At 41.1% G+C, this 12326-nt stretch overlaps 1 long non-coding RNA gene across 1 annotated transcript; it reads right to left on the reverse strand.

Moving 5' to 3' along the window:
• Positions 1-4726: 4726 nt before the first annotated feature.
• On the reverse strand, positions 4727-7516 carry LOC138954470 (uncharacterized). Its single transcript, XR_011451850.1, has 2 exons — positions 7183-7516; positions 4727-5240 (listed from the first exon to the last, which is right to left on the reverse strand). It is a non-coding gene; the product is annotated as an uncharacterized lncRNA (long non-coding RNA).
• Positions 7517-12326: the final 4810 nt, after the last annotated feature.

Genomic DNA, 12326 nt, shown 5'->3' on the forward strand with positions numbered 1-12326 from the left:
GTTTAAAAATGTGTTTGTGTTAGTTTCTATTGCAAGAGAATGTCTTGTAGCATCAAAAATGCCTAAATACCCTTTTATTGGCGGCCATTTTGAAAATTGTAAAAAAACTACTGATTTCTTAATTTTTTCACGGTGGCTCTGTATCAGGTTTTGTTAAGCAAAAGCAAATGTCCATTTACGCCAAATTTGCTGTTAATCACATGAAGTGAAATATGCCTAACATACCCAACCGTTTACACTGGCGGCCATTTTGAAAAATTGTTTAAAAACTACCCATTTTTTTATTTTTCGCGATGGCTCTGTATCAGGTTTTGTTAAGCACATAAAACTCTTCATATTTGCTTAATTTGGTGTTTGTTGCATGATTTGAATGATTTTGCAACATAGGAGCCCCACTAAAATTTGTAAAGTCGCTGATGTAAAAAGTGGAAATTTAGTCAATGTTCATAGCAAATCTCCCGACTCAAGGTAGATCGTGTCCCAAATCAGCTGTGCCGGTCACTTCACGACTTGTATTTGAACCCCCTCCAAAGCGCAATCAATGTTTCAACTTCTTTGTCGACATCATTCTTTGGTTCATGCGTCGGACTGCCGAATATTTGATTTTTTTGTACAGCAAAATCAAAGACTGTCATGGCGGCCGCCATTTGTATTTTTGCAATAGTTCGAAACTAAGGAATTTGGTCCTCCTCGGAGGAGGACCAAATTTAGGCAAGTTAGTCACCAACTTAGGTCGGAACATTTGAAAATATCGTGCCATGCATTGCGCACTAGAGCGATAGTTTCGAACTTTGGATTTAGTTCCCAACTAGCTTGATAGTCTCCATTCATGCATTCCACTACAGAACTCTGTCCTTCTAGTTTCAGACTAACAGGCCTCCTGAGCGAGCCACTTTCCAAGGGAAGCTAAACTCGCGTATGGAAACAGTACTGTAGTCTGGGATGCCGTTTTCAGTATTCTCAGCGTTGAAGAATTTGTAAAGGGAAGACACGACAACAGCAGGAGAAATAAAAGTCGTGTGTGCATTTTGGGGCTTTTGGAGGGACGATTTCGAGTTTGAATCCGTTCTTGCACATGCTCCAAAGCGTGTAACATACAATCTTGCACACGTTTGCTTTAGTAGTGGCAAAGAAGGAAAGCGTGTGACATAGAGAGATGATGATGATGATGATGATGATGATGGAACTTTATTTTTTCAAGGATAGAGGTTTAAGGCGACACCTTTTCTTACAACCGGTCCTTACTTTTAATACAAATGTCTAATAAATGATAAACAAGTAAAACAACATGACAAATAAACACATTAAACGAACGAACCAGCAAACAATCGACAAGTAAGCAAACAAGCAAATAACACAAACAACAAAATGACAAAGTAAGCAACATACAAATCGAAAGCAAAACATGCAACATGTTAATTGAGGTTACACATGTAAAGTAATCGACATTCACCGGCATCTCAGTATTACCTCCCTTTGCTACTCTCCAACTCTCAATTTGTCTCTCTGGCTTATTCTCTCTCTGTATCTGTCTGTCTCCATCGAACACACGCACACACACACACACACACACACACACACACACACACACACACACACATACACACATACACACATGCACGCACACACACACACGCATGCACGCACGCACACACACACACACACACACACACACACACACAGTCACACACAAACGCATGCGCTGTACACATTTGGATTCATTTGACCTTTGTTTTGTCTCGCCAGAGAACCATGTTATGAATGCACACACTACGACGATGCCACAGAGCGGAACCAAGCCAAGACAAAGTAAGATCTCTAAAAGTATAAACAAGAGAGAGAGAGAGAGAGAGAGAGAGAGAGAGAGAGAGAGAGAGAGAGAGAGAGAGAGAGAGAGAGAGAGAGAGAGAGAGAGAGAGAGAGAGAGAGAGAGAGAGAGAGAGAGAGAGAGAGAGAGAGAGAGAGAGAGAGAGAGAGAGAGAGAGAGAGAGATCAAATCAAATCAAATCAAATTTTATTTTTCGAGGGTTGTGGCGTAAGCAATACAACGAGCTTTTTTTTAACCAGCCCTCGCCCAGAGAGGGGACTAATCTAATCACATATTTACACGGATATTAACGTAGAAAAAAAGGTAGAGAAAAACAACAACATATGAATATTTACATGTAGAGATGTAGAGAGAGAGAGAGAGAGAGAGAGAGAGAGAGAGAGAGAGAGAGAGAGAGAGAGAGAGAGAGAGAGAGAGAGAGAGAGAGTGCGAGCGAGCGAGCGAGCGAGCGAGCGAACGAGAGAGACAGCAATCATTTGCAAACAAGTAATAACGTGATATTTGTTTGCAGACGGAATGTCGGAGATAGCCATTATTAGTTTAAGCATCGCTGGCTGCATTTTTTTTATTGCGAGGACGATGATCTCGCTTTTCCTTATCCATCGTATTCCCAGGTAAGATTCACGCCGACGTAGCATTGTAAACATTAATAAGGCGTGGCATTATATTACCAAAAATAAATGGCTAATGTATTTTCTACTTATGTTTTACTTTTTCTTGATTTGGCTTTATAGAATGAAAGAATCAAGACATGTTTCACCCAAAACCAAAATGAATAATTGTCATTCGAGTATGACCACTGGAGAAATTCGCTAGTCATGTAAACACGTGCAAAAAATGGAACGCTCTCGCTATCTTCCAGAGACAGCAAATATCGCTGAGTGCCTCTCAAAACACGATTTTGTCACGCATACTTGCATATCGCTGTAGCACAGCGATCATCCAATAACATTAAATCGTAAATACAAGACTAGCACATTTACGCCAGTGATCGATCTTGATATAATCATTCTCAAATAGAACCTTGACTGTACTTTTTAACAATACTTTGTCATGCAAAGTGATGATTTGTTTTGGATGTATGTAAACAATCCCATATGAATGGTAGTAACACTCGTTCCGGAACATTGTGTAAGAATCCGAAATTGTACTGGGCGTATGTATTTTATGACGGAATAGTATCCTGAAAACCTCAAAGCAATCCACTTGGTCATTTACTCACATCATATCGCCACACGCAAACACTGTACCCACAAACCTACTAAAACAAGCCTAAAAATAGAAGCAATGCATTGCCTGTTATAAAAATTATATCACATTATCATCAAGCAGATAGCAGACCTTTTTATAAGCAATATGCATGACTGAATGTCCACATGTATACAAGTCGAATGACGCCGTCCATTATGCTGACAAATGGAAACGAATTCATGCGCAAAGCTAATTTCGCGCTGTTCTGTTTTGGTTTTCACACGTGGATCACTTACATATTCAGTCGTCGGGTTTAGGTGAGCCAAAGCTTCAATACTTCGCCTGTTGTAGACGTTAAAGGTCCAGACCATGCTGTTTTAGCGTCAAAAACGCTTCGAATCGTGTTCCTGCGCGACCGAACACTTCCCGATGTTTGCAGTTAGTTAGAAAACCACTTTCTTACCGTCTTCAACAATGTTTGGTTTACTTCGGAATCTTCTAAGGCCGTAATCCGACGAATTTTGTGACCGAAGCGACGGATTTCTTCTCCAAAACGACCCGCCATTGTGCCGCGTGATCTTCGCGAGACTGGCTTATGAATAAATTATCCGTGACGTCACACAGTGTGAAGATGGTAGTTTATCAACATGGCAACAAGCGTAACTGCAGACGAAATTGAACCGTACATGTTCGAACTACCAGTTTCTCTCCTCGAATCAAGCATGAAAGATGAGGAGCGGAGGCCACTTCCAGCAGTAGTGAAAAGACAGTGACGATGAAAATTGCGACTCTGTTTGTCTCAGCGATCAAAGGTAAACACGCCCGCTCTCTGTGCTGAACTTATCGTCTGCTTTCGAGTCTGTGCTATTTTTTCACTCTCGCCTTGTCAACGCACTCGCGAATAAGTGGGATATTGTTTAAGTGTTCATGCATTGCATTCACGAGTAAAAGAACAACAGCTCATCGCAGTTTTAACTGTTCTTGATTATTTCAGAGACTCGTGTCAGAGTGGCCACTGTACCTGTTGTATTGTGTGGGAGGGGCAGATTTGAGAGAGAGAGGAAGCTAGCCTGAGGTACATTGTAGAATGAAAACTTGCAGGGGAGCAAGAATGCATCACCAGCCACGAAGGTGTACATACCTTGTACAACTTTTTTTGAGGTGCCTATATTTGTTTGATTGTTAAACTGTTGTCATTTAAATTTGTAACACTCAGGCACATATAGTTTCACACACACACACACAAGATTAACTCACTTGCATGCCCACAGAAGAAGTTTGCTCTTCACATTGTTCTGTTGTTGTTGTTTTTATAATGTAATCATTGTAACATCAACACTCAGTAATAACCAATATTACAACACAATCACTTTTTCATCAGAACTCACTCACATACTACATGTACTAAACCCTGGTTTATGGACACTTGCATTTGTACTTTGCATGGGAAAGCAGCCTGAATTTCAGATGAACTTTAATAAAAGAAGATTTATATGTATGTTGCTCTAGATGCATGTTTTAATAAATAATAATGACATTCAGGAAAGTAAAAGGACTGTTGAAGTTTGCTGTTGTAAAATGTCTGATGATTAGGGTTCTGTTGCACATTTAGTGAATTGACTGTACCAATTGCTGTTATTATTTACACCCAATCAGTGCATCCACATGATATTATGTAGCTTAAATTAAAGAACATGTTTTGATGTGTTCAGAACATACCGACAAGTTGCACACTCACTGACTTTCCGAAAGAACAGGAAAGTTCTTCCTGCCTGTCTGGTCACTGCCATCAGAGACCTCTTTCTGTCACAGAGCTACACAGGCTTCAAATATATGTAAGATAAATAAAAGGTACATTACAACTCTCAACTGCGGGGTGTGTGTGTGTGTGTGTGGGGGGGGATGTGCATAACCATTGCATACTTAAGGTCGGCTTAAACTGCAAACAGAAATGTGGAGCTTGCGTAACAATTCTTGCTTTGTCAGATTTGGAGATAGGCAGCCTCAGTCTATATAGTTGGTCGCCAGTTGGGGCGTCCTGCTTGGTGACAACTTGAGCTTTGTCAACTGGTCTAGCTGTAGCAGTCAAAGTCTGGGCACTGTTGCATTGTAGTCTTGCTGTGTATGCAGAGCTTTGTTGTAGCTGCCATAGGCCAGTGTTGCCATAGGCCAGTGTTAGGATCACCACCCCCTCAAACAGCTCCTTCAGTTAACCTGATGCCTGTTTTAGACAGAAAAAAAAGTTACCACAATCAGCAGAACTTTCACTGGAGAATGGGCATAATTCTTTCATACTTTCTTTCTCATAGCTTTTTTTGGTTTTTATAATCTCTTCATTACACTAAATAACATCCATCTTAAGACCTATTTTGAGCCTGAATTTAAGTTGACTAGTAATGATATTAATCATAATGTATTTATTTTTATAATGTACAAACTAGAGTATGTATGTGGATATGTGTGTGATGGTGCTGGTATGGATATGCGTGGTTTGGGTTATGTGTGTACTGATGTGTACATTTTATGTGTTTTGTATGTTTTGCGAGTGCGATTTTATGTGATGTTATTCTGTACACCAGCCAAAACAAAATGTCTGGTATATTAGATAATAAACGCACCTTTAAATTTATTAGCGACTACACCCCGTCACCCTGCAGTCCCCCTCCCCCCCCATTACACCCTACACTTTTAACATTGTATAAAAAATCATGTCCCAATATAGGTCCCTAGTTACCTGGGAGGACGTTAAGCTCCATAATCAACATCAACAACGTATTGAATTGAATTGAAAAGCTGGGGTTAGGAGGTCTAACTTCTTGAATTAAAGTGTTTTTTTCTCAGGTGCATGTAGTTTTTTATTTGCTTGAAATCATGGTGTATTCTGGTTGTAAGAGAAGAGTCAATTTCCTTGTAAGCCTGCAAAATTAAGATTTGTCATTTTTGAAGTACATTTTTGTAAGAGTCCAAAATAGTCCAGGATAAGGAGGAAAAACATAGGGTGGGTCAGGAAATCTGAAACATTGCATAGTTTTGTTTTGCCTATGTAGACACAAAAAGTACTTAGAGCACTCCCCCCCCCCCCAAGAGAGCATAGCTTAGTTTTAATTATTTTAATGCCACTGTTAGCAAGAGGAGTACTACAGACAGCAATCAAACAGTGGATTTTTTCTGTAGACATTGTTATTTCTGTTTAGGTGTTTCAGTAGTTTTCTATGCGGATAAATCATGCTGCATGATCACTAGAAACAATCCAGCTCTGTAGCATGCAAGTTTTTTAAAGGTTTTTTTTCCCATGTTACTCTGAGAGAAAAAAACAACCCACAGAGATAACGTTGAACTGGCAGTTTGACTGAAGCAGTGGTAATAACACAGAGTGCTCTTCCTACAATCATTTTTTTTATGTGGATGATGATGTCCATACATGTACTTGGTTGTATTATTTTGCTAGACTATTTGTTTCTGTTAGATATATCTGCTCACATGATTGTTGTTCATAATTTGACATTACATTTACTGCTGATCAAAATGTATTGTTGGAATAGGTCTGCTTAATATTCTGACTGCAGTTTTGTAATAAAATCAAATAACACAGATGTTTTAAGTATCAAAGTGCTTTTCACACACACACACATACGCACACACACACACACACACACACACACACACACACACACACACACACTCACACACTATGAGTATGACTGCAAACATGAATTTGTACTTGTATTAATTATAATTACTGTATAACAGAACCTGATCTGAAAAAAAGGACAACTGTCAACAGCAAATTATTCATGCAAGCTTGCTGTATTAACGATTTCTTTATCCATTTAATACAACACTGAATTAAAAGATAACAACTATAACAACGTGTGTGTGTTTGTGTGAATGTCTATGTGTATATGGACGGACACTGATTAAACCTGAGACTCATCGATTACCCAGGTGAGTGTAAAAGAGGGAGAGAGAGAGGGAACTTTAAGGTGGGTGCATGGGGACGGACATGTAGTAACAGATATATGTTTTAATCTGTAATCTTAACACATGTGCTTAAAATTAGGAACAGATGCCATTCCACTACAAATACTGTCAGTCTGACAAAAACGCCCAGTGACACTGAACCCCTATCCCTTACAGAACACATTCAGTATACATGTACTCACTTCCTTTCGTCTGCGTTTAGTGAAAGCAGATCGTTCTGATGACATTGGTATCCGGTTTCTGACCTCCTGTGAGTGGTCAACAATTGTCGGAACTGGAACTGCGTTAGGCAACAGCTGTTTTGTGTGTGCCAGGTTTTCTTGCCGGCTTAACTGCGTTCGCATTGGAAGAAAGTGTCGCGAAACACAACACATCGTGTTGGCCGTTTGCAGTTAATCAGTCTTGCTGCAGAAGTTGTAAGCCCATCGGAAAAAGGTGACAACTGATGCCTGAACCTTTTTTCTATACTTCATAGCTATCAGCAGCCGTGCGCATTCCTTCGGCGTGTTGTTGATGCTCGATGCTGTAACTTTCGGTTTCCGGGTACTAGATGACGTCACAGCCGGTTCTCGTCTACTGGCGGCCATTTCGAAGTCTCGTTTAGCAGACGAATTTGGCGGAACGTTTTTAATTAAATCACAATGATAAAGCTACGAATCGGTGAATTTCTTTACATTTTTGGAATCTTTAGGTGCATTTCTCTAACCTTCAGTCATCGGTTAGTGGTTCTAATAACCTTTAAAACAGCATGGTCTGGACCTTTAAGCAATAAAGCTTGGAAGTTGTATGTCGGCACTGAGAGTCGGTCGCGGTACATCGCTTTCTACTTTGTCCCGGTCTTGAGTTTGAACACCTAAGGTTGGATACATCTAACACCTCACATCCTCTTCTCTTCCCCATATTATCTTAACTGTATCTCCAACTTCTTTTCGTCTTCTTCTTTTCATTTTGGTGCCACTCCCTCATTTGTCGCTGAACCCCGCAGTTGACTCGACTCGGATTCACACAAGCCCGTCTAGCAGACGACAGTTCGAACAGTCTTGAACAGCACGGTTGCAAGCAGATTCAGCTATCAATCGAAGCAATACACTTAAAGCCAAAGCAAATAACCAAATGAGAAAACCTAACGTTTGATTTGACTTCATGGTGAGTCTTCTGATAATTTTTTCAGTTTGGCGTTGGAATGGATCTCAACGGGTTCCCAGCTACGACAACTTTTCCAGAGTTATGCACCGCAGGCATGCCTTCGACAATCGATGTCAGTTTCAGATTGAGTTTTCGAACTACCAGGTGACTGGGTTGTGTTTTGATTGCTCTCTCTCTCTCTCTCTCTCTCTCTCTCTCTCTCTCTCTCTCTCTCTCTCTCTCTCTCTCTCTCTCTCTCTCTCTCTCTCTCTCTCTCTCCTCTCTCTCTCTCTCCCTCTCTCTCTCTCTCTCTCTCTCTCTCTCTCTCTCTCTCTCTCTCTCTCTCTCTCTCTCTCTCTCTCTCTCTCTCACGGTTCTGTGTAGATGGCTGTCTGTGTAAAAATTAGGGAGTATCGTCCCTTGATCCCACTCGCGATACTCGTTGAACATGCCTTTGACCATGCAGTCGCTTCAGCCAGCGAAATATCTCGACTCCGCTCTTTAAATCCATGCAGAATGTGCGTATCGTATGAAGTATTCTTTATTTTCTCAATATTGACACATGTAGGCCTGTACCTATACGTGATATTGACTTTGACACCACAAAATATTTCAGTCGTATGTTGAAAAAAAGTAGTCCATCTGTAAACTCTGAATGACCTCAGATGACCTCTATAACTTTATTCAATTGTACTCTGAAATCAAAGACAATGACCAATGACAGTTGAGATCGAAACTCGGTTGTGATGGGATATCCATATGGTTGTGATGGAATATTCAGAATAATCACCTCCTCAGCTAACAGAGACAGAGAGGCAGGTCATGGGATAAGGGGCATTATCAACGTAAGCAGATTCACTTGTGCAATTCATTTATTAGTTTTACACCCCTGTACTACCATCATGCAATTGTTATCACATGTTTTATTGTACTGTGTCCGTGTGCTGGAATATACAGAGTATGCATGTTATTTTAGTATAGAGTCCACGCGGCGTTATCGCCATTCTGCTCTTAATACCCGTCATTGTAATATGCTGCTTGAGCTGCTGTGTAAAACAAAAAAGTTCGCTGGTGCATTTGTTATCAAGTTTCTGGCTGTCAGTGTATGAGTGTGTCTGTTTGTATACTGTTCAAAAAAAGAAACGCATAGTTGCTACTTGCCAAATTTGTTTTATTTGTCGAAAAAATTAACAGAAAATCCAATATTTAGATTATTTGTTTGAAATTTGGTATGGACACAGTTGAATGCACACACAGTTCATTTGCATCTTCAAATCAATCAGTCAATCAATACGATTGGGTGCCGAGGCTGTCAATTCAGTAGGGGGTGTGACTGCCTTGAGTAGCAACAACTGCCCGGCACCTTCTGGCCATGGACTGGATCAGATGCCGGATATCTTGCTGTGGGATGGTGTCCCACTCCTCCTGAAGTGCCTGCAATAGATCGCGGTGATTTGCCGGCGCTTCTTCTCGCCTGCGCACACGTCTGTCCAATTCATCCCAGAGGTGTTCTATCGGGTTCATGTCTGGCGACATGGATGGCCAGGGAAGCACCTGGACATGGTGGTCGGTGAGGAACTGGGTGGTGAGTCGTGCTGTGTGCGGGCGAGCGTTGTCCTGCTGGAATATGGCATCCTGGTCAGCCAGAAGAGGAAGGGTGTGTGGGCGCAGAATTTCCTCCACGTATCGCTGGGCAGTTATGCGCCCTTGGACGTGCACCAGGGTGCTCCTTCCAGCGGTATTGATCGCCCCCCACACCATGACGCCTCCACCACCATGAACGGGTGCCTCATCCACACAGTTGGGCGCGTAACGTTCGTTTACTCTCCGGTAGACCCTCCTCCGACCATCATGTCGCTGGAGCAGGAAGTAGGACTCGTCGCTGAACCACACGTGTCTCCAGTGATTCCGGACGGTCCAGCGAAGGTGCTGGTTGCCCCACTGCACTCGGTTCTGGCGATGGCGGCGAGTGAGGACAGCTCCTCTGTGAGGTCTGCGAGCTCTCAAACCAGCTTCATGCAGGCGGTTCCGCACGGTCTGGTCCGATAATCGGTGTGGCCCGGGGAGAGCCTGGACAGAAGATGAGGCCGACAGGAAACGATTCCGGAGGTGGCGGAGCCGTATGAAGCGGTCGTGAGCAGCAGTTGTCGCCCTTGGTCTTCCCGCTCGTGGCAAGTCAGCAACGGAGCCAGTGGCTTGAAACCTGACCCACAGTCTACTGATGGTGCTCTGGGACACTTGGAAGTGCCTGGCGATTGCACTTTGACTTTGGCCTGCTTGTAAACGACCCAATGCAATTTGGCGGTCTTCTCTGCTCAATCGGGCCATCTTTCGTCGCTGAATTGTCGTCTGATTTCTTTGTGGCGAACAATCCGCTTTTATGGGTTTTGGAAGACATGGTGAGAGCTCAATATTCCCCGAGTTTCACGAGATTACACTGAAGCATGACGAGTGGTCATGCCAAATGAGCAATTTTGACATTGTAGCCACTGATAACGCATGCGTCACGTGCAGAGCTCACTTGTGGCAATGGACGAAAGGTCGACGACCAGATAAACATTTTCTGCAGTTTGGTGGATATCCTTGTAGCCATATAACTAAATTAACCAAATATTACAAGCTATGCGTTTCTTTTTTTGAACAGTATATAATGGATGTATACAGACAGTGTGTGTGTGTTTGTGTGTGTGTGTGCGCGCGTGCGTGCGTGCGTGCGTGCGTGCGTGCGTGTGTGTGTGTGTGTGTGTGTGTGTGTGTGTGTGTGTGTGTGTGTGTGTGTGTGTGTGTGTGTGTGAATACGAATACGAATAAACAGTATTGTCATGAAACGTAGTGTTTATAAGACACGGGAAGATACATAACCAAATTATTACATTGTTTCTTTTTTTATTTTATTTGTTTTATTCTCTTTTTGTACAGTTTTTTTTATTTTTTTTTTTACATGTATATGCTGTACATTACAGAACATCACCTAACCGAAAGGACAGAATCATATAACAGAAAAACACACTTGGACAATTACAACATACATGGGGTGGGAGGATGAAATGGGGAGGGGGGATGTTCAGTGGTTTGGTAGTCGCATTATCAAAAGGTTTTAAGAAAGAAAAAACCTAAGGGTTACATCAAAACGTGCATATACAGGCGCCAATCCTTGTAGAATTTATCTACTGTATTATTCACAACTGCGTTATACTTTTCACAAATAAATCTTTGCTTAAAGTTTCTACTAAATGTCTGAAAATGAGGGGTCTTTTTGTTCATTTTGGAAATATATACATGGTGTTTGGCACAGATTAATAACACATCAAAAGCTTTATCGGTGACTACATTGTTCGCCACTCCAAGAAGAACCAGTTCTTTAGACAGTTTTAAATTGTCGCAATGGGTGCAGTTCTCCTTTTGCCAATTTACAAATTCTATCCAAAAAGTCTGCACTTTATCACACTCCCAAAACATTTCTACCACAAAATGTACACAATGACGTATCCACAATTTTTCGCAAAAATAGAAACCTTTCTGTGGGCAAAATTCTGTACAATAATCGGTACTGGAACCATCTCAGACAAGTGTCTTTTGTTGTTTTAAAAAACATGTTGAAAAATAGCCTTCTTATCTAACAAACAGTCTAAAGATTCAGACCATTTTTCGATACATTTTGGGACCGTAGTATGTTCAATCAGTTTTTTGTAAATAAGTTGTGTCTTACCTTTACAAATACATTTCCACACAATGGGCTCTGTCATAATAAAATGTTTATCAAATTCTAAGCCGATTTTTCTCTGATATTTCTTAACAGCCTGGATTACACCTTGATACAATACAAAATCGCCTCGCACATTTGGATATTTGATTTTAAACGCATTATAGGATAAGTATCCATTTTGTCCCAAAATATGACCAATCTGAGCTATTCCATTGTCGATCCAATTTTGAATGTACACTGTCTTTTTATCTCTCCGAATATTAACATTATAATGTAAACATTCTGATACAAAATCGTTAAAGGTTATGTAGTTTCTTATAATGTTTAAAAACATTGGTCCAAAATGGGTTTTCCATTCTCTGCATCGAAACATTTGCAAATTCCTCTCCTCTCATATTAATTGTTGTAACAGATGGACATGCTTTAAACAATAATCTTGATACTAATCCAGTAAGACCATCAACTCTTTTTAACCAAACAATTTTTAGAGATGAC

This window comes from Littorina saxatilis, unplaced genomic scaffold (genome assembly GCF_037325665.1).
Source record: "Littorina saxatilis isolate snail1 unplaced genomic scaffold, US_GU_Lsax_2.0 scaffold_942, whole genome shotgun sequence".
NCBI lineage: Eukaryota > Metazoa > Mollusca > Gastropoda > Littorinimorpha > Littorinidae > Littorina > Littorina saxatilis.